We start from the raw sequence: 26555 nt of genomic DNA, 5'->3' as shown, positions 1-26555 counted from the left end.
GGATTAAGCGAGTAAATAATTCCTCCTTTATCACAGATTTATCTATCAAGGTTTCCTGTTGAGGTATCTTTTGTGCTCTTTTCTCACCAAGATCAATATTTACTAGTGGATAACCACGGTGCATGAATCGTTTTCTCACCTCAGTACATTGTTTCTCCATTTCCTTATCATTAGAACAATTCCTTCTGGTTCTCAGAAATTCCCCAAACGGAATACTTTTCAACAATGGTCTCGGATGGAAGCTACTCCCATGCAGGACACTATTAGTAGATGTTATTTTTCTAAACATAGTTGTGTTTATCTGATTGTTTTCTATATACACTTGAATGTCCAAAAAGTCAATTTGTTTTTCATCAATGTTATATGTAAAATTTAGACCACAATCATTTTGATAAAAATTTGAAAATATGCAACAAACTTCTCCTTGGTACCATTCCGGATCAGAAACAAATCATCTATGTACGGTAGCCATAAGACTACCTTATCCAAGTGTTCTGAGTGTTTGTCTTGCCGTGCTATCTCCATCTCCCACCAGCCCAGCATTACATTTGCATAGCTGGGGGAGAGAGAAATTCCCATGGCAGTTCCCCACACTTGTTTATACACAGTTTTGTCAAAGATAAAAATGTTGTTATTTAAATACAATTTTACCATTTCCAAAAGCATTTCAGAATGTTTTTTCTCTTCCATATTTCTTTGTCTCAAAAAGAAATTCAATGCATTTAGCCCTACCTCATGTCTGATCGATGTATATAGTGATACTGCATCCACCGTCACTAAGTTGTAGTTTGCATGCCATTCAATACCATCTATAATCCTCAAAAAATCCTCTGTATCTTTAATATAAGAACTGAGGGAAGAGACTAATGGAGCAATATAGTGATCAACATATTTCAATATATTTTCAAACAAAGATCCACACCCTGAGATAATTGGTCTTGCAGGAGGCTTTTTTAAAGTTATACATTCACTTAAAACAACAAAGTTTACAGGAACGTTATAGTTAGGTTCTGAACTTACTCACACAAAACCATAGAAATTCATAGAAATTCAGCATTAAGAGTTATTTCAAGTAACTAAACCTCACACTCTAAGGTAACTATAATTAGCACTGTTCCCATGCACAGTTTTTTCTTGAATAATTTGACTGCTAATGTTTCATTAATATTTTAATGACATTATAGGAGTTCTCATGAGTGCTGTAATATCTGGGGTAATTAGCACTGTATTGTGGGTAAATTCAGAGCTTAATTATAATGTCCCTGTAACTTTGTTGTTTTAAGTGAATTTCTATGTTTTTTAAAATTGTATTTCCTAAAAAAAACATCTGTGTAACCTTTACGTTTTCAGTGAATTTCATTTTTTCTTTTTTTTACGTAAAGTAATTTTAATTACATTAATCCAACCAAGGGAGGTGGTGTTCCCTGGGGCTAAGGGTCCAAGACAGACCCTCTATATTAATTTATTGCAGCCCCCCATATATTGTTTATTGCCCTAGGGGGATGAAGGTACTCAGGGCTACGGGGGAAAGCAGCCCCACTACTGTTAAAAGAATTGTTTTGGTGGTCCTCGGGGCCTGGAGGGGTCCGTGGAGCCCCCATTAGGTAACTATTCCTTGCCCAAGGGTGCTGGTGGTCACCGGGCTCTAGGGGGGTCATGTGGCCCTCCACACACTTCGTGTTTATAGCCCCGAGGAGGTGGTGGTCCCCAGGGCCAAAGGGGGTCGATATGACCTCCCCTGATATTTCTTCACCAAATAGCCCTAGGGAAGTGGTGGACCCCAGGACACAAAGGGATCCATAGGCCCCCTCACATATTTTTTTACAACTTTTCACTGGGGCGGTATTGGTGTCCAGGGAACGGGGGACTCCACATAATTTATAAGCAAAGCCCTGGGGACGTCACAGTCTCCAGAGAGCCCCAGGGAGGTGGCAGTCCCTGGGGCTCCAGTAAACCCTAAAAGGGGGGCCTTGTGTGCCCCCTCCTTAAAATAAGATACCTTTGGGCCCTGAACCACCTAGGGGCAAAATGAAAAGCCAGAGCGGAAGACCTTCTCCTAAAATACTGAATGGATTTACACTAAATAAGAAAAAGGCTCCTCTGTGGACCAATAGCTACCTTTCTGACACATTTAGGGGCAGATTTAAGAAACGTGGTGCTGCATCCAATGCAGCACCACTTTTCATGCGCCCCTCAGCCTGCCCCTAAATCCACCATGTGCGCGCCCTATTTAAGATACGACACACTCTGGCAGTATATAGGGAACCAGCGCCACAAATGTTGATGCTAATTTGGCGCTTCGCAGGATTAGTGTCAAAAATGTAGACGCTAATCCTGCAAAGCACATGGAGGCCCATTAAAAATAAGCTGTGCCTCCTTTTAACTCGTGCTCTGTGCAGGGGTTAAAAATGCAGCAAAAAATGGGGCAAAGAAATCTTTTAGATTGGTTTGCGTCATTTTTTCAGCCCTCCCAGCTGGGGAATGCCCTCCCTTGCATACATTATGCCTGGCGCAGGCATAATGTGGTGTGAGGGGTTACAAAGTGGCGCAATACATGCATTGCACCACTTTGTGAATCTGGCACAGCAATTTTGGCCTTGTTGGCCCACAGTAGCATAAAAAAATGACGCTAATGTTGTGCAAGTAGCTGCTAGGCCCTCTTAAATCTGGCCCTTAGTGTAATTCCGTCCAGAGATTCAGGCTCCAGGCGTGTCTAAAAAGTCTATGAGAATTAACATGGGAAATGCATGTTTCCTGACGCCCCCTTTTTTCTTGGCCCCCCTCTTGACAGATCTCACCAAAACTTTCCATTAATAAAAAAAAAAAAAATGCGCTTGTTTTAAAAAGCCTCCAGGAGGACCAGGTCCCATCAGTGTTTTGAAGCATTTGATGCCCCAGGGACTGCCACCTCCCCAGGGTTTATTTACAATTTTATGTGGGAGGGCAATACAGCTCCCCCACAGCCCAGGGGACAGCTAACTCCCTGGGGCAATGATTAAAATGCGAGACACCTGGCCCCACTTTAGCCCCAGGGACGCCACCTCCCCGGGGCTATAATCAAACTAAATTTGGGGGGATATCTGTCCCCCCACAGTCCCTGAGACCACCACTTCCCCGGGGTGCTAATAAAATACAGTGCAGGGGGGCCACACAGCATCCCCCACAGACCCCGGGACTGCCACCTCCCCAGAGCTATTATCAAGGTAAATGCAGGGAGGAACCTACCCCCCCAAAACAGCCCCAACGATCGCCCCCCGGGCTACAAAAAAGAATGAAGGGGTCCGTTGCAGGTTCTGGGGACCACCACCTCCCCAGGGCTAGATTACATTGGAGGAAGGTCATACGGCCCCCCTCGTAGAGCCAATGATGACCCTGGGTACCGCCACTCCAGGGCCGGCTCATGCTATGTCCCAGGATGCCAGCCAACCCGACCACACATGGGTTGCCAGGGCCAACTCCACTGCACACGGCCGAAGGCAAGGCTTGGTCCAAGGTTGGGGGTAGGCAAACACCCCCACACATACCTGAAGGCGGTATTAGACAGAGGTTGGATTAACGTATTGTATTAAAAAATACTTTATGTTAAAAAAACATAGACATTCACTGAAAAAAACAAAGGTTACAGGGATGTTATAGTTATAAAACAGAAAAAAAAACAATAGAAATTAATTTAAAAGAAGAAAGGTTACAGGGACGTTATAGTTAGGTTCTGAATTTATTCGTACAAAACCTTAGAAATTCACCAGTTATAGTTATTTCAAGTAACTATAATTCGTGCCCTAGGGTAACTATTACTTGTGCCATCCCCAAGCACTGCTAATTAGCCCAGATAGTACAGCACTCATGACATATTTTATAACATTATTGATAATATTACTGTAACATTTGTTTTAAAATCATTCATAAAAAAAACTGTGCATGGCGAGGGTGGAAATTAAAGTTGTTAGAAATGGGGTCTTTGGTTGGCAGTCAGGTTACCTCCTGTCCAAGCAAGGACCCTCACTCTAGTCAGGGTAGAGGAGAATCACCCTCAGCTAACCCCTGCTCATCCCCTTGGTGTCTTGGCACGAGCTGGCAGGCTTAACTTCAGAGTGCTAGGTGTAAAGTATTTGTACCAACACACACAGTAACTCAATGAAAACAATACAAAATTACATAACACAGGTTTAGAAAAATAGAAGATATTTATCTAAACAAGACCAAAATGACAAAAATCAATCATACACAAGTCAAGTTATTAATAAAAATGCATAAAGAGTCCTCCTGTTCTTTTAAACACAACGCTAATGCTGTTAGCATGAAAATGTACCGGGGTCACATCTAAATAACATGCACGGGTGAGTGTGAGTCGAAAAAGGTAAGCAGTGCATTGATTTGTCACCCGCAAGTGAGGTCGTGCGTCGTTTCTCCTTCCCAAGTCCGATCGGCTATCAAGCCTTTGGAGAGTTCTTCTCAAGAAGGAAGGCACACAAAGTCCAGTTTTTGTCTTCTTGCACAGGCAGAAGCATCAACTGCAGGATAGCTCCACAAAGCACAGTCACAGGCAGGGCAGCTCTTCTTCCTCAGCTCTTCAGCTCTTCTCCAGGCAGAGGTTCCTCTTGGTTTCCAGAAGTGATCTAAAGTCTGTGGTTTTGGTGCCCTTCTTATACCCATTTTGCCCTTTGAAGTAGGCTTACTTCAAAGAAAAGTCTCTCTTGTTTGTGAAATCCTGCCTTGCTCAGGCCAGGCCCCAGACACACACCAGGGAGTTGGAGACTGCATTGTGTGAGGGCAGGCACAGCCCTTTCAGGTGTCAGTGACCACTCCCCCCTCCCTCCTAGCACAGATGGCTCATCAGGATATGCAGGCTACACCCCAGCTCCCTTTGTGTCACTGTCTAGAGAGAGATGCAAACAGCCCAACTGTCAAACTGACCCAGACAGGGAATATACAAATAGGTAGAGTCACAGAATGGTTTAAGCAAGAAAATGCTCAGTTTCTAAAAGTGGCATTTTCAAACACAAAATCTTAAAATCAACTTTACTAAAATATGTATGTTTAAATTGTGAGCTCAGAGACCCCAAACTCCACATATCTATCTGCTCCCAAAGGGAATCTACACTTTAATCGTATTTAAAGGCAGCCCCCATGTTAACCTATGAGAGGATAGGCCTTGCAACAGTGAAAACCGAATTTGGCAGTATATCACTGTCAGGACATATAAAACACATTAGTATATATCCTGCCTTAAACATACACACTGCACCCTGCCCATGGGGCCACCTAGGGCCTACCTTAGGGGTGTCTTACATGTCAGAAAATGGAAGTTATAGGCCTGGCAAGTGGGTGCACTTGCCAAGTCGACTTGGCAGTTTACAACTGTACACACAGACACTGCAGTGGCAGGTCTGAGACATGATTACAGGGCTACTAATGTGGGTGGCACAACCAGTGCTGCAGGTCTACTAGTAGCATTTAATTTATAGGTCCTGGGCACCTCTAGCGCACTGTACTAGGGACTTGCCAGTAAATCAGATATACCAATCGTGGATGAACCAATTACATACACATCTTGTATGGGAGCACTTGCAATTTAGCACTGGATAGCAGTGGTAAAGTACCCATAGTAACAAAAACAGCAAAAACAGAGTCCAGTACACATCAGCAACCTGGGGAACAGAGGCAAAATGTTAAGGGAGACCACGCCAAGGATGAAAAGTCTAACAATAGTTACCTTAGGGCACGAGGTGTAGTTACTTAAAATAACTATAACTAGTGAATTTCTAAGGTTGTGTACCAGTAATATATATTGTGTTTACATGTATCACCTACTGGTGGTTGCCAGTAGGTAATTATAGTTAGGACCTAGTTTCCATATTTACTTGCCGATATCTTTGGCACCGAATCTTCACAAAATGTTTTTTTTTAAATGCCCTATAGTGTCTTGTTGTACATGGAGACTTTTGGGATAATCCGTCAAGCAGGGGCCAAGAAAAAGGTGGTAAAAAAGTGCATTTCCTATGTTCATTCCCATAGACTCTTTAGACACATCTTCAGTCCAACAAATTACAACAAATTTGGCAAAAAAGTAGCTTTTCAATCTGCAAATTGCCCTTTTTGTTATTTGGTGTAAATCTTTTCAGTAGTTTGTGAGATGCTAAAGGAAATTTTTATTTGTATATCTGGTTGAATCTTGGTAAGATCTGATGGACTGTCAGTACTTCACCCAGAAAGTGCTGGCAGCCATCTTGGGACCAATAAACATGATAGCACCCCATTGACATGTATTATAGTGATTGGCAGGTTTTGATGGTTACAAAAAGGAGAGCGTATAAAGGGTGATAAAATATTTCAGTTACATTATAAATCATTGTTTAATGGTTCCTTACTGATTTTTGGAAATGTGTATGTTCTAAGGTAACCATAGAGGTTATGAAAGGTGCTCCAGAAGCTAAAATTATAGCATATTTTCTGTAAAGTCACACTATCTTTCTCAGCCGTATGAGAATGAAGTCTGACATTCTCAGTAAAACAGGTACTTCCAACAGCCCTTCAGTTGATTCCCTTGCTTTTCTTCGGCAGCCTCCCAGGGTGTTCTAAAGAACAACTAGAGCGCTAACAGTCTTATTTATGACAAAAGTGTGGCACACCTGAAGCCATCTTGATTGAATCAGACTGCTAAAACGTACAACATTAAATTTAGAAAGGAACAAAAAGAGGGGGTTCATTTTGTCATAGCAATTATGGTTAGTACTATAGAAAGAAAAATTAGGACATATTTTAAGTGAGTTCTTCTATTTCAATAAAATATTCTTGCATGCAAACTGAAACATGCACTTTCAAAAAACAGTAGCAGACTGTCAGTTTACTTTCTGGTGTACAGCAGCATTACTAGAGTGATCTAGTGAGCAACTAGAATGCTAAAATTCTGAATGTATGCCAAAAGTGTGGCATATCTGAATGCCATCTTGATGGAATTGAAGTGCAAAACTGAAAGCACTTTCTACTGAGGATACTGCAGTAAATGAGTAAATTAAGGAGCTTCATAACAAAAAAGTCTCCCAAAATGCCCACCAGAAAAAAGACCAAATGTAGCACAAATATCACCCAAATGTAGCCCAAGTATAGTCCAATGACAAAAGTGTGCAAAACACTTAATTTTAATGTTTTCTTTGCAGTTTTATAGAGTGTAGTCAGGCATACCACACTTTTGCAACAAATAAAGAGTGTTAGCAATCCAGTTGTTCATTCGAATACTATAGGGTGGCATAGGTCAAGGGCACAGGCTCGAATATTTGAGGGCAGGGAGGAGGGTACAGAGGAAGAACAATGGACCATGGAAGGCAGGGGAAAGGTGGGCAGGGGCAACAAACCGACCATGCAGGACAGGCATGAGAGGCTGTGACAATAAACAGACCATTGAGGGCAGAAGGAAGTAGCAGTGGCAGTACAACCAAACATGCCAACAGACCCGATTTAGGCAGGAGACTCCTGATGCCTTGAAGCTCAAAAAGGCTTTATTTTATATGTCTCCTGCCTAAAATCTCCACTTTTTCAATGTAAGTCAATAGGCAAAATCAATTCCCAAGGTTTGTTTTTTTCAAAATCTCATTCTTACCAAGTTCAAAATGTTGACAAGTATGGCATATTGGATCACAGAGGCGAAGAGGAATGGGGTTTGGATATGGTCTTGGATAACAGAGGGCAGGAGGGAGATGGTCAGGGGCACAAAACTGACTTTACAGGGCAGCCGTCGGGGGTTTCCACACAGGGCAAGCGGGCCGGTAGTGCAGCACAACAAACGATGGAAAGCAAAAATGATTTTTGCTCGCCCAAAGTATCAAGTGGCTCTGTCCAACATCCCTCTGGGTTGGTCTGATAACCACCTTTTATTGTTTAAAAGTGCTAATTGGCGGCCAGACCAACATAGGAGGATATGCCGCAAAGCCTCGCGGCACTGGAATAAGATCACTAAGGCCCAGCATTAAGTGTAGGGTTGGAAGAGGCAGCTAACGCTCATACGTCAGCCGTAGATGCTTTTAATTCAGGTCTTAATTTGGCTCTGAACCAACTTGCCCCGTTGGTGAAGAAGTTGGAGGTGGGGATTAAAATATCCAGCTGGCCCTCGTTTAATAGTGATTTGAAGCTGTTACAAAGGAGATATCGTCAACAAGAAAGACGATGGAAACTATAGCCTAGTGCAGCAGAGAAGGATAAGCTGAGAACTGTCCTAAAAACGTATAAAGTGGCTTGCTTTGAGGCAAAATCTGTCTATCTGACGGCAAGAATTAAAGATGCGTCAAACACCCCGAGAGAATTATTCAAGGTGGTTCGCTCCTTAACCACTATCCCTCCTCCAACTGTCGCAGTTTACTCTCAGGATATCTGCAATCAAATTGCGGCGTTCTTTGAAACAAAAAATCTTCAAATTCACTTGGAGTTCCCCCAGCCGGTCACGCTGCCGGCCTCCTCTGCCGTCCCTGACCTGGACATTCCATTGTTTTTGAGCTTTCCTCCTTTATTGCCAGAGAGGACTAAAGAATTGCTCATGGGGATTAAGTCAGGCTCGCCATCCGATCCATGCCCCCTTTGTATCCTTCAGATGGTTCCTGAACTTGTTGTACCGGCACTGGGGACTATTTTTCAGGAAGTATTACCATCGGGAGTTTATCCCCCCTCTTGGAGGGAGGCTACTGTCATTCCCCTGAAAAAGAAGCTGGACCAAGCTGCTTTTGAGTTGAGTAATCTACGTCCTATTTCTTTATTGCCCACATTGTTAAAGATTTTTGAAAAACATAATAATTATGAACTTTCTACCTTCCTTCATCGTGCTGGTTGCATGGATCAGTCACAACATGGGTTCCGGATGGCCCATAGCACTGAATCAGCGCTTCTTACGAATTCTGACTCCATCTGGAGATTACTGGATGAAGGTCAAGGTGCTATTCTTGTCCTACTAGATCTCTCTGCGGCATTTGACACCATCTCCCCACAGATTTTGGTGTCGCGTCTTCATCAAGCGGGGATAAGAGACTCCGCTCTTAAGATCTTGGAGTCCTTCTTAGACAATAGATCCATTACAGTGAGTTGGGCAGACTTAAAGGCACCGGCCTTCTGCCTGCCTTGTGGGGTCCCGCAGGGCTCTGCTCTCAGCCCGACTCTGTTCAATCTCTATGTTGCCCCGCTGGCTAAACTGATTTGGGCATATGGCTTTACCCCCACCTCCTATGCTGATGACACTCAACTTATCATCCCGGTGTCCAGGAACAACTGGGAGGAAGTGGCCGGTCAGTTTGGCAACTGTATGCGCAAGATCAACTACTGGATGGGCCACAATTGGCTCAAGCTGAATACTGACAAGACAGATATTGTTTTGTTTGGTTTCAGTAAGGAGGTGTGGAACACTCGTTGATGGCCGGTTGAATGTGGTAAGCTCCCCGCCCCTAGTGTTGCCACCAGAAACCTGGGAGTGATCTTTGACAATTCTCTAAGTTTTAGGCCTCAAGTTAATGCCATAGTGAAATCCAGCTATTGGACCTTAAAAATCTTATGGAAAGTTTTACAATACCTGAAGCAGGAGGAAAGAGTTACGGTCATTCTGGCGTTGGTTATGTCCCGATTGGACTACTGCAACTCTCTGCTGCTGGATCTAGATATTTTATCCTTGAGTAAACTTCAGTTAATCCAGAACTATGCGGGCTGGCTGATTCTGGATCTTACGCGCTCGGCCTCGGCCATCCACAGTCTTAAACATCTTCATTGGCTGCCGGTCGGAAAGCGGATTATCTTTAAAACTCTCTGTTTAACATTTAAGGCTGTACATGGCGTGGGAGCAGGCTACCTTGCAGGTAGACTTAGGTGGTATTGCCTTGGGCGTGCCCTTAGATCTAAAAATGCACATGTAATCCACATTTGTCGAACACGCAGAGTAAGGTGGTGAGACAAAGCCTTTACGGTGGCTTGCGCTAGGCACTGGAACTCTCTTCCTTTGGAGGTCAGGAAAGAACATAACTTTCTGACTTTCAGGAAGCGGGTTAAGACCTGGTTGTTTCCATGGTAACTCTTTGGTTGCCTGTGGATTTCTCTCTTTCATGCCCTCTAGCGCTTCGATGCCAAGGCCGAAACGTGCTCTATAAATACCCATATACATACATACATACATACAATATGGGGGTGACAGAGCCATGCATATGGACAACAGAAAGCAGAGGAAAATCGGCAAGGGTGGAAAAATGACCATACAGGACAGACATGGGGGATAGTTGCAGCATAACAGACCAAGAAGGGCAGGAGGGAATTGGTAGGAACACAACTACAAACCAGTCAAGGCAGGAGAGAGGGGATAGGAGCCTGCACATGGAAAATAGAGGGCTGGGAGCAAAGGGGGGAGGTAGGAGTACACACTGACCATGGAGGGCATGCAGGATGAGCACTGGAAGCACAACAGACCATGGAGAGCAACAGAGACACTATGATGACATACCCCTAGCCAACAGAGGGAAGATGGGAGGGGGTCAGAGGCAGCAAGATGACCACACAGGACAAGTGGGAGGGAATGTGGCGGCATAGAAGACCATGCATGGCAATCAGAGGATTAGTGGCAGTATAATGGCCATGGTGGGCAAGAGGGAGGGGGTAGGGGCATGCACAAATGACCATGGAGGACAAGGGAGGAGTAGGGGCTGGCCACAGACCAGGGAGGGCAGGGGAAGGGGCTTTACAACAGACCGTACAGGTCAGGCAGGAGGAGCAGTTGCAGCACAACATAGCATGGAGGGCAGAAGGGAGTGGCAGCCAAATAGATCATGGAAGACAGGAGGGAGGGGATAGGGGCATGGAACTCAGACAGCAGGGTAGAGGTGGCAGGGACAGGCAGCAGCCATCTGACCATGCTAGGCTTCTGGAACGGGCAGTGACAGCTCAACAGAACAGTCGGAGTAGATGGAGGGGGCAGTGGCAGGTCTATGGAACAAGGTGGTCAAAGAGGAGGGAGCTGAGGCATACATACAGACATCAGAGGGGAAGGGAAGGAGGGTAGGGGAGCAAGCTAAGCATGGAGGCTAAGCAGGAGGGCAATGATGGGGCATAGAATTGGGCAATGAAGGTCAGGAGGAGTAGGTAGGATCATCAAGCTAAATGGAGGGCAGAAGCAGCACATCGGACTTGGCCTGAAAGGAGGGAGGGGGATGGTGCATGAACTCAGACAACAGAGGGTAGGGAGGAGGTGGCTAGGGCAGCAAGATAACTGTCAGGGCAGGCAGGAAGGGCAGCGGCAGAACAATGTCCACATAGGGCTGTAATGAGGGAGCAGGAACATGAACTTTGACACTAGAGGAGCAGGAGCAGCATGCTTGGGTGGGGGCAGCACAATGTCAAGCGAGGTCTTGTCTCCAACACATCCGCCCACCATGCATTGCAATGAGCAACTTACTTAACATAAAAAACCTAGAAATTTACTGGAAAAAACAAAGGTTACAGAGACGTTATACTTAGGAAATAGAATAAAAAACCTTAGAAATTGACTAAAAAAACAAAGGTTGCAGGGACGCTATAGTTATGGCGGTTCAGATTTTACACACAGAAAACCATAGAAATTCAGTTGCTATAGTTACAGTTATTTCAAGTTTCTGTAGCTTATGCCCTAAGGTAACTATAACTCGTGAATTAGAAAGTGGAGAAGTGCTCATGAAAAAAGTGTTTGTGCATAAATTTGAAACACATAAGAAAGTAAACCTATTATATATATTCTTTTTGTACAATAGCTTGTTAAAACATATTCAGCCTGGATTAATATTTGGTTTAATTAAGGGTCAAATGTGAATGATACCATTGTCTCGTTTGAGATGAGACAGTACTTATGTTGATTAAATGAATATGTATAAACAGGCTATTGTACAAGAAGAATATATATTTTCGTTCTTGGATCAACTGTACATGTATGTAATGTATCTTTATCTGTTTTTCAAAATACAAAAGGCTATGTATGTTACCTTTTTTCTGTGTGTGATTTGTATAGAAGCATAAGAAATTCTACCTCAATATTGTGAAAGATTGCTTGCCCCTATTCATGAGTGATACAGTCTGGGGTTCCTTGTCTTTTTTTCTTTGATTGATATTGAGACTGGACAAAATATTACATCCGTAGAGTAGATTTACCTTTAGTGGACCACTTTTGTTACATATCACAAATTATCCAGGTCCTGTGGATTACTTTTGGGTGACCCTGTTGTTGTGTAATGGAACACCACAATAAGGGCCTGATATAAATGTTGGTATTAACGGTCCTGCCATCACCTTTTCAACTGTAAACCCGCCAGTCACTGCAGCAGCCTACCTGCTATCTTTAAATGTTGGTGGTCCCAAAAGACATTTAGGGGGTCATTACAACCCTGGCGGACGGTGTTAAAGTGGCTGTAACAATTTTGGAATTACGACCGTGGCGGAAACCGCCAACAAAGACAGCCACTTTAACACTCCGACCGCCACGGCGGTACAAACAAACAGCGCTGTGGTCACCGTCAACAGACAGGCGGAGGACAATGTACCGCCCACACTATTATGACAGGCCAATCCGTCACCTTTTCCGGGGCGGATTCACCGTGGATAAAAACACGGCGGAACAGGAATTTCGAAGGAAAAACACTCACCTCTACACACTCCACGAGGAAGGAGGACACCATGGAGCCAGAACTTCATATTCTTCCTGCGATAGTCTTCCTGCTCCTCTACCAAGACCACGGTTAGTACTGCACCTACGACACAGGGGAGGAGGGAGGCAAAAAACAGAGACACACACACGCAACACCCCCACCCTCACCCACTACAACACACACACCAATGCATATCTAAACATTACAGTTACACCCCCCAACCCTCCCGGAAGAATGCAAAGACAAAAGGAAATGAGTGTAACCATTGTAATATATCAAAAATCAGTAAGCACATATATACATATATACACTACTTACAAAATATAAACCAAGAATAGTAGTCCAGGTATTGCACCATTCATAGTCCGTGGACCACTGGGCCCAAAATGCATGGGTGAGGCCCACACACGATACCAGATCAAAACAGAGAGAACACTGCAAGGGCATATGATATAAATACAACAGGCACCTCAGGGGGAAGGGAAGGGGGGGCACCTCAGCCGGATGAGTGCACGACGCCAGATCCACGAGGGGGATCCATGCCCATTGATGTATCCTGGGTAGTGCAAAGCCACAGTCTCTCAAGTCTCTCCAGTGGGTGGTTTGCCCACTGCTGCATCCTGGGGAGTGCAAAGCCACAGCCTCTCAAGTCTCTCCAGTGGGTGGTTTGCCCACTGCATTATCCTGGGGAGTGCAAAGCCACAGTCTCTCAAGTCTCTACAGTGGGTGGTTTGCCCACTGCTGCATCCTGGGGAGTGCAAAGCCACAGTCTCTCAAGTCTCTACAGTGGGTGGTTTGCCCACTGTACAATCCTGGGGAGTGCAAAGCCACAGTCTCTCAAGTCTCTACAGTGGGTAGTTCATCCTGGGGAGTGCAAAGCCACAGTCTCTCAAGTCTCTCCAGTGGGTGGTTTGCCCACTGCTGCATCCTGGGGAGTGCAAAGCCACAGTCTCTCAAGTTTCTCCAGTTGGTGGTTTGCCCACTGCTCCATCCTGGGGAGTGCAAAGCCACAGTCTCTCAAGTGGATAACAGTCTCCACTGGTTCTGGGGGGGGAACTGGTGCCCAGAGTGCTTCATCCTACCAAGGACAGACGGAGTGGATGTGATACTCCACTGGTTCTGGAGGGGGCTTTGTGCCCAGAGTGCTTCATCCTGCCAAGGACAGATGGAGTGGATGCATGTCTCCACTGGTTCTGGAGGGGGCTTTGTGCCCAGAGTGCCTCATCCTGCCAAGGACAGAGGAAGTGGATGTGATACTCCACTGGTTCTGGAGGGGGACTGGTGCCCAGAGTGCTTCATCCTGCCAAGGACAGACGGAGTGGATGTGATACTCCACTGGTTCTGGAGGGGGCTTTGTGCCCAGTGTGCTTCATCCTGCCAAGGACAGACGGAGTGGATGCATGTCTCCACTGGTTCTGGAGGGGGCTTTGTGCCCTGAGTGCTTCATCCTGCCAAGGACAGACGGAGTGGATGTGACACTCAAATCATTAACATTTTATAAATCAAATCATTAACATTTATAAAGCGCGCTACTCACCCGTGCGGGTCTCAAGGCGCTAGGGGAAAAAGGGGGGTTTATCGCTGTTCGAACAGCCAGGTCTTTAGGAGTCTCCGGAAAGCGGAGTGGTCCTGGGTGGTCCTGAGGCTGGTGGGGAGGGAGTTCCAGGTCTTGGCCACCAGGAAGGAGAAAGATCTCCCACCCGCCGTGGAGCGGCGGATGCGAGGGACAGCAGCGAGTGCGAGGCCAGAGCAGCGGAGGAGGCGGGTGGGGACGTAGAAGCTGAGGCGTCTGTTGAGGTATTCCGGTCCCTTGTCGTAGAGGGCTTTGTGTGCGTGGGTGAGAAGTCGGAAGGTGATCCTTTTGCTGACAGGGAGCCAATGCAGGTGTCTCAGGTGTGCGGAGATGTGGCTGCTGTGGGGTATGTCGAGGATGAGGCGGGCCGAGGCGTTTTGAATGCGTTGCAGGCGATTTTGGAGTTTGGCTGTGGTCCCGGCGTAGAGGGTGTTGCCGTAGTCCAGGCGGCTCGTGACGAGGGCATGGGTCACGGTTTTTCTGGTGTCGGCGGGGATCCAGCGGAAGATCTTGCGGAGCATGCGGAGGGTGAGGAAGCAGGCGGAGGACACGGCGTTGACTTGCTTGGTCATGGTGAGAAGAGGGTCCAAGATGAAGCCGAGGTTGCGGGCGTGGTCTGTGGGGGTCGGTGCGGTGCCGAGGGTCGTGGGCCACCAGGAGTCGTCCCAGACGGACGGGGTGTTGCCGAGGATGAGGACTTCCGTTTTTTCAGAGTTCAGCTTTAGGCGGCTGAGCCTCATCCAATCTGCGACGTCCTTCATACCCTCTTGTAGGTTGGTCTTGGCGCTGGCGGGGTCCTTGGTGAGGGAGAGTATAAGTTGGGTGTCGTCGGCGTAGGAGGTGATGATGATGTCGTGCTTGCGTACGATGTTGGCGAGGGGGCTCATGTAGACATTGAAGAGTGTCGGGCTGAGTGATGAGCCTTGGGGTACGCCGCAGATGATCTCGGTGGGTTCTGAGCGAAACGGAGGGAGGTAAACTCTTTGGGAACGGTTTGAGAGGAAGGAGGCGATCCAGTCCAGGGCCTGGCCTTGGATCCCGGTGGAGCGGAGGCGGGTGATTAGGGTGCGGTGACAGACGGTGTCAAAGGCAGCCGAGAGGTCGAGCAGAATGAGGGCGACTGTTTCACCGTTGTCCATCAGGGTTCTGATGTCGTCAGTGACTGAGATGAGGGCGGTTTCAGTGCTGTGGTTGGTTCGGAATCCGGTTTGTGAGGGGTCGAGCAGGTTGTTGTCTTCCAGGAAGGTGGTCAGCTGTTTGTTGACGGTCTTCTCTATTACTTTGGCTGGGAAAGGCAGAAGAGAGATGGGGCGGAAGTTTTTAAGGTCGCTCGGGTCAGCCGTAGGTTTCTTTAGTAGGGCGTTGACTTCGGCGTGTTTCCAGCATTCGGGGAAGGTAGCAGAAGAAAAAGAAGAGTTGATGATGGTCTGGAGGTGCGGGGCGATGATGTCGTCGGCATTGTTAAAGATGAACTGCGGGCAGGGGTCCGAAGGGGCGCCGGAGTGGATAGAGTTTATGATGGATTTGGTTTCTTCCGTGTTGATGTGGGACCAGTTGTTGAGGGTGATGGTCGTGGATGCCGGTTCGGTGGTGTATGGTTGGGTCTGGTGTCCGAAGCTGTCGTGGAGGTCGCTAATCTTGCGATGGAAGAAAGTGGCGAGGGATTCGCACAGATCCTGTGAGGGCGTGACGGCGTTGGCGTTGGCGCTGGGGTTGGAGAACTCCTTGACGATGCTGAAGAGTTCTCTGCTGTTGTGTCTGTTTTTGTCCAGTCTGTCGGTGAAAAAGTTCCTTTTGGCAGCACGGATCAGGTGGTGGTGTTCGCGGGTAGCGTTCTTGAGGGCGGTCATGTTGTCAGCGGTGCGGTCCTTGCGCCAGGCTTTCTCAAGGGCACGACAAGTTTTCTTTGATTCTTTGAGGGTGTCAGAGAACCAGAGAGGTTTTTTGGTGTTGGTCTGTCGATGCGTGCGTTTGAGGGGAGCAAGGATGTCTGCGCAGTTGGAGATCCAGTTTGTGAGGTTGAGGGCTGCGTCGTTGGGGTCGGTGGTGAGGGTGGGTTGGTTGGCGGTGAGTGCGGAGAAGAGTTGCTCTTCGGGGATCTTGTTCCACTGTCGACGAGGGATGGGTTGGGTGCGGAGGTGGCGGGTCTTGCGTCGGAATGTGAAGTGGACGCAGCTGTGGTCGGTCCAGTGTAGGGCGGAGGCGTGGCTGAAGAAGACGTGTTTGCTGGCGGAGAAGATGGGGTCAAGCGTGTGTCCGGCGATGTGGGTGGTGGTGTTCACCAGTTGTTTGAGGCCGAGGTTGGCGAGGTTGTCGAGCAGGGTGGTTGTGTTGGGGTCGTTGTTTTGTTCCAGATGGAAGTTGAGGTCACCTAGGAGGATGTAGTCCGGCGAGGCGAGGGCGTGCGGGGACATGAAGTCGGCGATGGCGTCGCTGAAAGGGGCGCGTGGCCCGGGAGGACGGTAGACGAGGGATCCTCTGAGGGTGGTCCTCGGATCGGTGCGAATCTGAAAATGCAGGTGTTCAGCGGCGAGAGGGGTATCTTAGGTGGAGGTGGTGACGCTGATGGAGTCTTTGAAGACGATGGCGATACCTCCTCCTACCTGGTTGGTGCGGTCTTTTCTGAAGATCTTGTAGCCTTCGGGGATGGCAGTGGCGATGTCAGGGGCCGAGGAGGCGTTCATCCAGGTCTCCGTGATGAAGGCGACGTCCGGTGCTATGGAGTCCAGGAGGTCCCAGAGTTCAATGGCGTGTTTGTGGACGGAGCGAGCGTTGACTAGGATGCACTTGAGGTGGTTGATGGCGCGTGGGCTTGTGGTCGTGGTTGTTGCGTGGTGGAAGGTGCGTTTGCAGGAGTTGCAGGCGAAGGGTCCATGGGTGCGTTTGGGGTGAGCTTGGAAGCAGGTGTTGGAGCGTCCTGGGTTGAGGGCGTGGAGGGTGGTGGGGTCGTAGCGGGTCAGCGGGGCTTGGGAGAGCTGGGGACCAGGGGTCGTGGCGCTGGGCGCAGGCCAGGCGCGGACGGGCGCAGACGGGCTTGCCTCTGGGCGCAGTCGCGCAGCGGCCGCCATATGAGGTAGGGGGGGAGGGGTCAGGTGGGGGCGAATGGGAGCTGGGGGGCGGGGGCGTGCAGGAGGTCGCGGTGGGAAAGCGCGAGGGAGGGGGGGGACAGGTAGAGTGAGAAGAGCTGGGGGAGGGGGGCTTAAGGGTGGAGGGGGGTGAGTGTTAGGAGGTTTAGGAGATAAGGGAGAAAGATAGGAGTAGGGTTGAGAAGATAGGGGAGGGTGGGTTGTAGAGGTGGGTGAGGGTGAGAGGTAGAGAGAGGATAGGAAGATAGGTAATAGAGGGGGTGAGGGAGGGGGGGAGAGATAGAGAAATAGATAGAGAAAATAGATAGGGAAATCGATAGATAGGGAAATAGATAGAGAGATAGGAAGATAGGAGGAGGTGGAGAGTGAGGGAGTTAGATAGTGGGATAGAGAGATAGGTAGATAGGAGGAGTGAGGGAGGTAGATAGTGAACGGGTTAGATAGGAGAGATAGAGAGGGGGATGCGAGTGGGGGAGGGGGATGAGGCAGGAGCAGGAGGGCAGGCGCGGGGAGAAGAGGACGGAGGAGGCAGAAGAGCCGAAGACAAGAAGAACAGAAGAACAGAAGACCGGAAGGAGAGAAGAAAGGAAGATCAGAAGACCGGAAGGAGAGAAGGAAGGAAGACCGGAAGAACACAAAAGAACATAGAAGAACACAGAAGAACACAGAAGAACACAGAAGAACACAGAAGAAGATACAGAAAAACAAAGAACAGAGGGCAGAAGACCACAGAAGAAGATGAGGAAGAAGAGAAGAAGAGTGAAGACGGGGGAAAGAAGAGTACAGAAGAAGATTACAGACGAGGAGCGAGGAGGAAGAACAGAAGAACAGAGAAGAAGAAAAGAAGAAAAGAAGCAGGAGCAGGAGAGAGGGTGAGTAGCGCGGGGCAGAGCGAGGGGCTGGGAGGGGGGGGGTACTTACTGTGAGGTGGGTCTCAGGAACTCAGGAACCTGGAGGAGCTGCAGCGGCAGGGGGAGCGACCTACCCTTGGGTCAAGGGTCGCTACCACTGTCGCGCAGCGACCGCCATATGAGGTAGGAGGGGGGGGAGGGGTCAGGTGGGGGCGAATGGGAGCTGGGGGGGCGGGGGCGTGCAGGAGGTCGCGGCGGGAAAGCGCGAGGGAGGCGGGGGACAGGTAGAGTGAGAAGAGCTGGGGGAGGGGGGGTTTAAGGGTGGAGGGGGGTGAGTGTTAGGAGGTTTAGGAGATAAGGGAGAAAGATAGGAGTAGGGTTGAGAAGATAGGGGAGGGGGGGTTGTAGAGGTGGGTGAGGGTGAGAGGTAGAGTGAGAGGATAGGAAGATAGGTAATAGAGGGGGTGAGGGGGGGAGAGATAGAGAAATAGATAGAGAAAATAGATAGGGAAATCGATAGATAGGGAAATAGATAGAGAGATAGGAAGATAGGAGGAGGTGGAGAGTGAGGGAGTTAGATAGTGGGATAGAGAGATAGGTAGATAGGAGGAGTGAGGGAGGTAGATAGTGAACGGGTTAGATAGGAGAGATAGAGAGGGGGATGCGAGTGGGGGAGGGGGATGAGGCAGGAGCAGGAGGGCAGGCGCGGGGAGAAGAGGACGGAGGAGGCAGAAGAGCCGAAGACAAGAGGAACAGAAGACCGGAAGGAGAGAAGAAAGGAAGATCAGAAGACCGGAAGGAGAGAAGAAAGGAAGACCGGAAGAACACAGAAGAACACAGAAGAACACAGAAGAAGATACAGAAAAACAAAGAACAGAGGGCAGAAGACCACAGAAGAAGATGAGGAAGAAGAGAAGAAGAGTGAAGACGGGGGGAAAGAAGAGTACAGAAGAAGATTACAGACGAGGAGCGAGGAGGAAGAACAGAAGAACAGAGAAGAAGAAAAGAAGCAGGAGCAGGAGAGAGGGTGAGTAGCGCGGGGCAGAGCGAGGGGCTGGGAGGGGGGGGGTACTTACTGTGAGGTGGGTCTCAGGAACTCAGGAACCTGGAGGAGCTGCAGCGGCAGGGGGAGCGACCTACCCTTGGGTCAAGGGTCGCTACCACTGTCGCGCAGCGGCCGCCACATGAGGTAGGAGGGGGGGAGGGGTCAGATGGGGGCGAATGGGAGCTGGGGGGCGGGGGCGTGCAGGAGGTCGCGGCGGGAAAGCGCGAGGGAGGGGGGGACAGGTAGAGTGAGAAGAGCTGGGGGAGGGGGGTTTAAGGGTGGAGGGGGGTGAGTGTTAGGAGGTTTAGGAGATAAGGGAGAAAGATAGGAGTAGGGTTGAGAAGATAGGGGAGGGGGGGTTGTAGAGGTGGGTGAGGGTGAGAGGTAGAGTGAGAGGATAGGAAGATAGGTAATAGGGGGGGTGAGGGAGGGGGGAGAGATAGAGAAATAGATAGAGAAAATAGATAGGGAAATCGATAGATAGGGAAATAGATAGAGAGATAGGAAGATAGGAGGAGGTGGAAAGTGAGGGAGTTAGATAGTGGGATAGAGAGATAGGTAGATAGGAGGAGTGAGGGAGGTAGATAGTGAACGGGTTAGATAGGAGAGATAGAGAGGGGGATGCGAGTGGGGGAGGGGGATGAGGCAGGAGCAGGAGGGCAGGCGCGGGGAGAAGAGGACGGAGGAGACAGAAGAGCCGAAGACAAGAAGAACAGAAGAACAGAAGACCGGAAGGAGAGAAGAAAGGAAGATCAGAAGACCGGAAGGAGAGAAGAAAGGAAGAACACAGAAGAACACAGAAGAACATAGAAGAAGATACAGAAAAACGAAGAACAGAGGGCAGAAGACCACAGAAGAAGATGAGGAAGAAGAGAAGAAGAGTGAAGACGGGGGAAAGAAGAGTACAGAAGAAGATTACAGACGAGGAGCGAGGAGGAAGAACAGAAGAACAGAGAAGAAGAAAAGAAGAAAAGAAGCAGGAGCAGGAGAGAGGGTGAGTAGCGCGGGGCAGAGCGAGGGGCTGGGAGGGGGGGTACTTACTGTGAGGTGGGTCTCAGGAACTCAGGAACCTGGAGGAGCTGCAGCGGCAGGGGGAGCGACCTACCCTTGGGTCAAGGGTCGCTACCACTGTCGCGCAGCGGCCGCCATATGAGGTAGGAGGGGGGGGAGGGGTCAGGTGGGGACGAATGGGAGCTGGGGGGCGGGGGCGTGCAGGAGGACGCGGCGGGAAAGCGCGAGGGAGGGGGGGACAGGTAGAGTGAGAAGAGCTGTGGGAGGGGGGTTTAAGGGTGGAGGGGGGTGAGTGTTAGGAGGTTTAGGAGATAAGGGAGAAAGATAGGAGTAGGGTTGAGAAGATAGGGGAGGGTGGGTTGTAGAGGTGGGTGAGGGTGAGAGGTAGAGTGAGAGGATAGGAAGATAGGTAATAGAGGGGGTGAGGGAGGGGGGAGAGATAGAGAAATAGATAGAGAAAATAGATAGGGAAATCGATAGATAGGGAAATAGATAGAGAGATAGGAAGATAGGAGGAGGTGGAGAGTGAGGGAGTTAGATAGTGGGATAGAGAGATAGAGAGATAGGTAGATAGGAGGAGTGAGGGAGGTAGATAGTGAACGGGTTAGATAGGAGAGATAGAGAGGGGGATGCGAGTGGGGGAGGGGGATGAGGCAGGAGCAGGAGGGCAGGCGCGGGAAGAAGAGGACGGAGGAGGCAGAAGAGCCGAAGAACAGAAGACCGGAAGGAGAGAAGAAAGGAAGATCAGAAGACCGGAAGGAGAGAAGATAGGAAGACTGGAAGAACACAGAAGAACACAGAAGAACACAGAAGAACACAGAAGTACACAGAAGAAGATACAGAAAAACGAAGAACAGAGGGCAGAAGACCACAGAAGAAGATGAGGAAGAAGAGAAGAAGAGTGAAGACGGGGGAAAGAAGAGTACAGAAGAAGATTACAGACGAGGAGGGAGGAGGAAGAACAGAAGAACAGAGAAGAAGAAAAGAAGCAGGAGCAGGAGAGAGGGTGAGTAGCGCGGGACAGAGCGAGGGGCTGGGAGGGGGGGGTACTTACTGTGAGGTGGGTCTCAGGAACTTAGGAACCTGGAGGAGCTGCAGCGGCAGGGGGAGCGACCTACCCTTGGGTCCACTGGTTCTGGAGGGGGACTGGTGCCTAGAGTGCTTCATCCTGCCAAGGACAGACAGAGTGGATGTGATACTCCACTGGTTCTGGAGGGGGATTTGTGCCTCGAGTGCTTCATCCTGCCAAGGACAGACGGAGTGGATGCATGTCTCCACTGGTTCTGGAGGGGGCTTTGTGCCTAGAGTGCTTCATCCTGCCAAGGACAGACGGAGTGGATGTGACACTCCACTGGTTCTGGAGGGAGACTGGTGCCCAGAGTGCTTCATCCTGCCAAGGACAGACGGAGTGGACGCATGTCTCCACTGGTTCTGGAGGGGGACAGGTGCCCAGAGTGCTTCATCCTGCCAAGGACAGACGGAATGGATGCATGTCTCCACTGGTTCTGGAGGGGGATTGGTGCCCAGAGTGCATCACTCACCACGTGACGGTCCCTGTTGCGTCGGTGCCACTGCTGCTCATGGGCTAGCGGTGCTTGAATAGGCGGTGCTTGCCCTGTTCAGCGGTGCTTGACTTGGCGGTCCTTGCCCTGTTCAGCGGTGCTTGACTTGGCGGTCCTTGCCCTGTTCAGCGGTGCTTGCCCTGTTCAGCGGTGCTTGCCCTGTTAACCGGTGCTTGACTTGGCGGTCCTTGCCCTGTTCAGCGGTGCTTGACTTGGCGGTCCTTACCCTGTTCAGCGGTGCTTGACTTGGCTGTGCTTGCCCTGTTCAGCGGTGCTTGACTTGGTGGTCCTTGCCCTGTTCAGCGGTGCTTGACTTGGCAGTCCTTGCCCTGTTCAGCGGTGCTTGCCCTGTTCAGCGGTGCTTGACTTGGCGGTCCTTGCCCTGTTCAGCGGTGCTTGACTTGGCGGTCTTTGCCCTGTTCAGCTGTGCTTGCCCTGTTCAGCGGTGCTTGACTTGGCGGTCCTTCATTGGCCAGCTGGGCTGGGGCTGGCGGGGCCCTCCTGGGCAGCTGGGCTGTGGCTGGCGGGGCCCTCCTGGGCAGCTGGGCTGCGGCTGGCGGGGCCCTCCTGGGCAGCGACGATGGGGCTGGCGGTGGCCTCCTGGGCAGCGACGATGGGGCTGGCGGTGGCCTCCTGGGCAGCGCCGATGGGGCTGGCGGGGCCCTCCTGGCTAGCGGGGATGATGGCGGTCTTCTCTGCCGTGCTGCTCCTCCCAGACTTGCCGGGTTTCTTCTGGCCCTTCCCCACCTTGGGAGGAGTCACAGCTGAGTCCACACTCCCCCCGGGACCCCTGGGTGAGGCTTGGGTGGCTGGAGTCTTCCCCCTCTCCCGCCCGGCACTGGCCAACTTCTGGTGCTTCACAGGGGGACTGGCTGTGCTGTGGCTCCGTGCCACACTGGCTGGCCTGGTTGCCGGTGCACTCCACATACCTGTGACAACAGGCACCACTGGTCCCGTAGATTTTGTGACTGAGGTGCTAGTTCAGGACCTATGAGTTGGACGGGGGTGGTGGGAAATAGGTTAAGGGTGGACAGGAAAAGTTGTTTGGAGACACCAGGACGGGTAGCTGGAGGGGGTTTGGGAGTGGAGGAAGAGGTGGTGGTTGTAGGAGGTGTAAGTTTTGTGGTTTTGGGTGCAGGTGCATGCGCTGGAGGCTGTTGTGAGGTGGATGTATGTTGGGTGGGTGTGTGCCTGCGTTTGTGTATCTTCGGAGGGGGCGTCGCAGACACACTGGGAGAGGACGCAGGGGACTTGTGAATGGTAGTGGGGGTGGTGACTGCACGTGAGAGGGGTGTGGTGGTGGGTGTGCTGGTGCGGGACGTAGTGGCTGTAGAGGTAGTGCATGCAGGTTTGAGTGTAGATGAGACTGGGAGGGAGGAGGGAGACGACGAGGAGGGGGACGCAGTGGAGGCAGTGGATGTTGGTGTGTCTGTATGTGTGTGATGCTTGCGTGAGTGCCTGTGGGATGTGTGGTGCTTATGTTTGCCTGAGCTTCCCTTGTGTGGCAAGGTGTGTGCAGGCTGGTCTGATGGTGTGTTTGGGATAGGCAGAGGTACATGGTATTGGGTCTGGGTGGAGGAAGTTGGAGGGGGGAGGCTAGACACAGGGACAATGGCTGCTATCAGTGCTGAGGCCAGAGTTTGAAAGGTTCGGTAAAGGGCCGCCTGACCAGAATGAATGCCCTCCAGGAATGCATTAGTTTGTTGCAACTCCCTTTCTACACCCTGGATGGCATTCAAAATGGTAGACTGCCCAACAGTGAGTGACCTGAGGAGGTCAATGGCCTCCTCACTGAGGGCAGCAGAGGTGACAGGGGCATGGGCTGAGGTGCCTGGGCCGAAGGTGATGCCCACCCTCCTGGGTGAGCGGGCACAGGCGAAGGCAGAGGGGCTGCTGGGAGGGCGGCACTGGTAGGGGGGTGGTGGCTGTACCTGTAGAAGTAGGGGGCACAGATGTTGCCGCCACCACAAGGGAGCTCCCATCGGAGGACGAGTCCGTGTCGCTGGTTTCAGCTCCTGTCACCGCCGTGGTGCTCCCCTAGCCCTCCGTCCCACTGGTGTATTCAGAGTCCATAGTGTGGCCCTCCATGGCCATGTGGGATGCAGCTCCCTCGTGCTCCAGTGCCACTGCTCCTCCGCCTGATGATGCTAATGCACACAAGAACAGGGAGACCGCAAAAAAGGGGGGGGACAGAAAAAAAACATGTTGAGCGCATGGCTTACCGCTACCGTTGGCGGACAAGACAGACACAGAAGCCCCCTGCACTACGTCGCGCTGTTGGGCTCTACTGTGCAATTCCTGGGAAATGGCCTACAAGGCTATGGACGACATATGCACACATAGATGACACAGGTGCATGAATAGCTGTAGATGGCACTCTACAGAGGTAGGGTGGGGGGCCACAGAGCCATGCCTTACGAAGGGGCCTAGCCTACGGAACTCGCCCTGGCCTAGGGAAACCCACAGCCCTCCTCCCCCACACAGACCCTTCCACTGTGCACAAAGTCAGCTGAATGAGAGTGTACTCACCCCCTTGTGTCTGCTGTGATGCCCTCAAGCGCCCATCCAACTCCGGGTAGGCCACCACCAGGATCCAGAACATCAGGGGGGTCATGGTTCGACAGGCACCCCTCCCATATTGGGAGGCCATCCCCATCTGAACCTCCGCCGTCTTCTTGCTCCAGTGGCGAATGTCCTCCCATCTTTTCCGGCAGTGGGTGCTCCGTCTGTGGTGGACCCCCAGGGTCCGGACGTCCTTGGCGATGGCACGCCAAATATCCTTCTTCTGGTGGGTGCTGACCTACATGAAATGTACAGGGGAAGAAGAGAAGTCATTACCAACTGCGCCGTCAAAGTGAGTGGCCCCCATCCCTACCCTTGCCATGTGGCACATGCACCCACCGTCTTTCATTCACTCAGAACTCTGCCCCCTTCCTTCTTACAACCAGCCCTCTCCACACAGGCATAGCCCATACAACATGCTCCCTGTGTACTTACCTGTTGGTCTGGAGGACCGTAGAGTAGCGTGTACTGGGGGAGGACCCCATCGACGAGCTTCTCCAACTCCTCTGATGTGAAGGCAGGGGCCCTTTCCCCAGACGCACGAGCCATTGTCTCTTCCAGACCGAGGTCACAGCAGCTCGAAGATCAGGTATCGAGTGATTCAACAGATAGAAAATGGCGGTCACGTCCGCGGCGGTGCGTACCATCACCGCCAGCGTACATCATCATTGGCTCCTGGGACCCATAGGGTCCGATATTAACCAATGCAGCATTGCGCTGCCGTCTTCAACCGCCTACCGCAACGGTGTACAACGCCAGTGCAGTTACCTCACATCCCATTGTCCGAGTTTAGAGGTCAGGCAGCCGCCATTTCAGGGGCCCACATGGCCTAATTACCAACTGCGTCACACATACCTAGGCCTACTCTCAACGCACATACAGGCCACATTTTGTTATTGAATGGTGTTCTGTGTAGACTGTGGGTACATACCTCTGAGTTGTTTGACTCTGTGCTCGCTGTTGTCCTTCATAGGCACCGTCCGCTGGGACATGTGAGGAGATGGCGGAATCCTCCGGTGTACCGACCGCTGGTGGACCTGTCGATAATGGAGGAAAGAAATTTGATAATCACCTACAGGTTTGACCGTGCCACAATCCAGGAACTGTGTACACAGTTGGAGCCTGACCTAATGTCAGCAATCCGCCATCCCACTGGAATCCCCCCTCAAGTGCAGGTGCTATCAGTGCTCCATTTCCTTGCTAGTGGGTCTTTTCAAACAACTGTGGCCATGGCATCAGGGATGGCCCAGCCTATGTTTTCCAACGTATTGTCCAGACTGTTGTCTGCCCTGCTGAAACACATGCGGAGCTACATCGTTTTCCCTCAGGTGGAGGATTTGCCTACAGTGAAAGGTGACTTCTATGCCCTTGGACATATCCCCAACATCATAGGGGCCATTGATGGGACCCATGTGGCTTTGGTCCCCCCCCCCACAGGAGTGAACAGGTGTACAGGAACCGGAAGAGTTATCATTCCATGAATGTACAGATGGTATGTTTGGCAGACCAGTACATCTCCCATGTGAATGCCATGTTCCCTGGCTCAGTGCATGATGCCTACAGCATGCGGAATAGCAGCATCCCTTATGTGATGGGTCAACTCCAGAGGCACCGTGTGTGGCTATTAGGTGACTCTGGTTACCCCAATCTGTCATGGCTGCTGACCCCGGTGAGGAATCCCAGGACAAGGGCAGAGGAACGCTACAACGATGCCCATGGGTGAATTAGGAGGGTGATCGAGCGGACCTTCGGCCTCCTGAAGGCCAGGTTCACATGCCTCCATATGACAGGTGGATCCCTACTCTACTCACCAAAGAAGGTGTGCCAGATCATCGTGGCCTGCTGTATGCTTCATAACTTGGCTTTGCGACGACAGGTGCCTTTTCTGCATGAGGATGGTCCAGATGGCGGTGTTGTGGCAGCTGTGGAGCTTGTGGACAGTGATGAGGAGGAAGCAGAGGAAGAAGACATGCAGAACAGGGACTCAGTCATCCAGCAATATTTCCAGTGAAACACAGATTAGAATACATTCCTGCCTACTACATGTACTTTTACACTTCTACCTCTATCCTGTCTGTCGATTTCACCCAGTGTACGGTCACTGAGTTGTCACTTTCCCTTACGGTTTCACAGGTGTGGGTCCCAACGTGTGTCATCTGCTTAGATTCCCCAGGGACTAGAGCTGTGTGACATAGGTATGTTGACATTACTATTTCCTGAACATTTTGTCAATGTA

This window comes from Pleurodeles waltl, chromosome 10 (genome assembly GCF_031143425.1).
Source record: "Pleurodeles waltl isolate 20211129_DDA chromosome 10, aPleWal1.hap1.20221129, whole genome shotgun sequence".
Lineage (NCBI taxonomy): Eukaryota > Metazoa > Chordata > Amphibia > Caudata > Salamandridae > Pleurodeles > Pleurodeles waltl.
Note: the sequence above shows the minus strand (reverse complement) of the source record.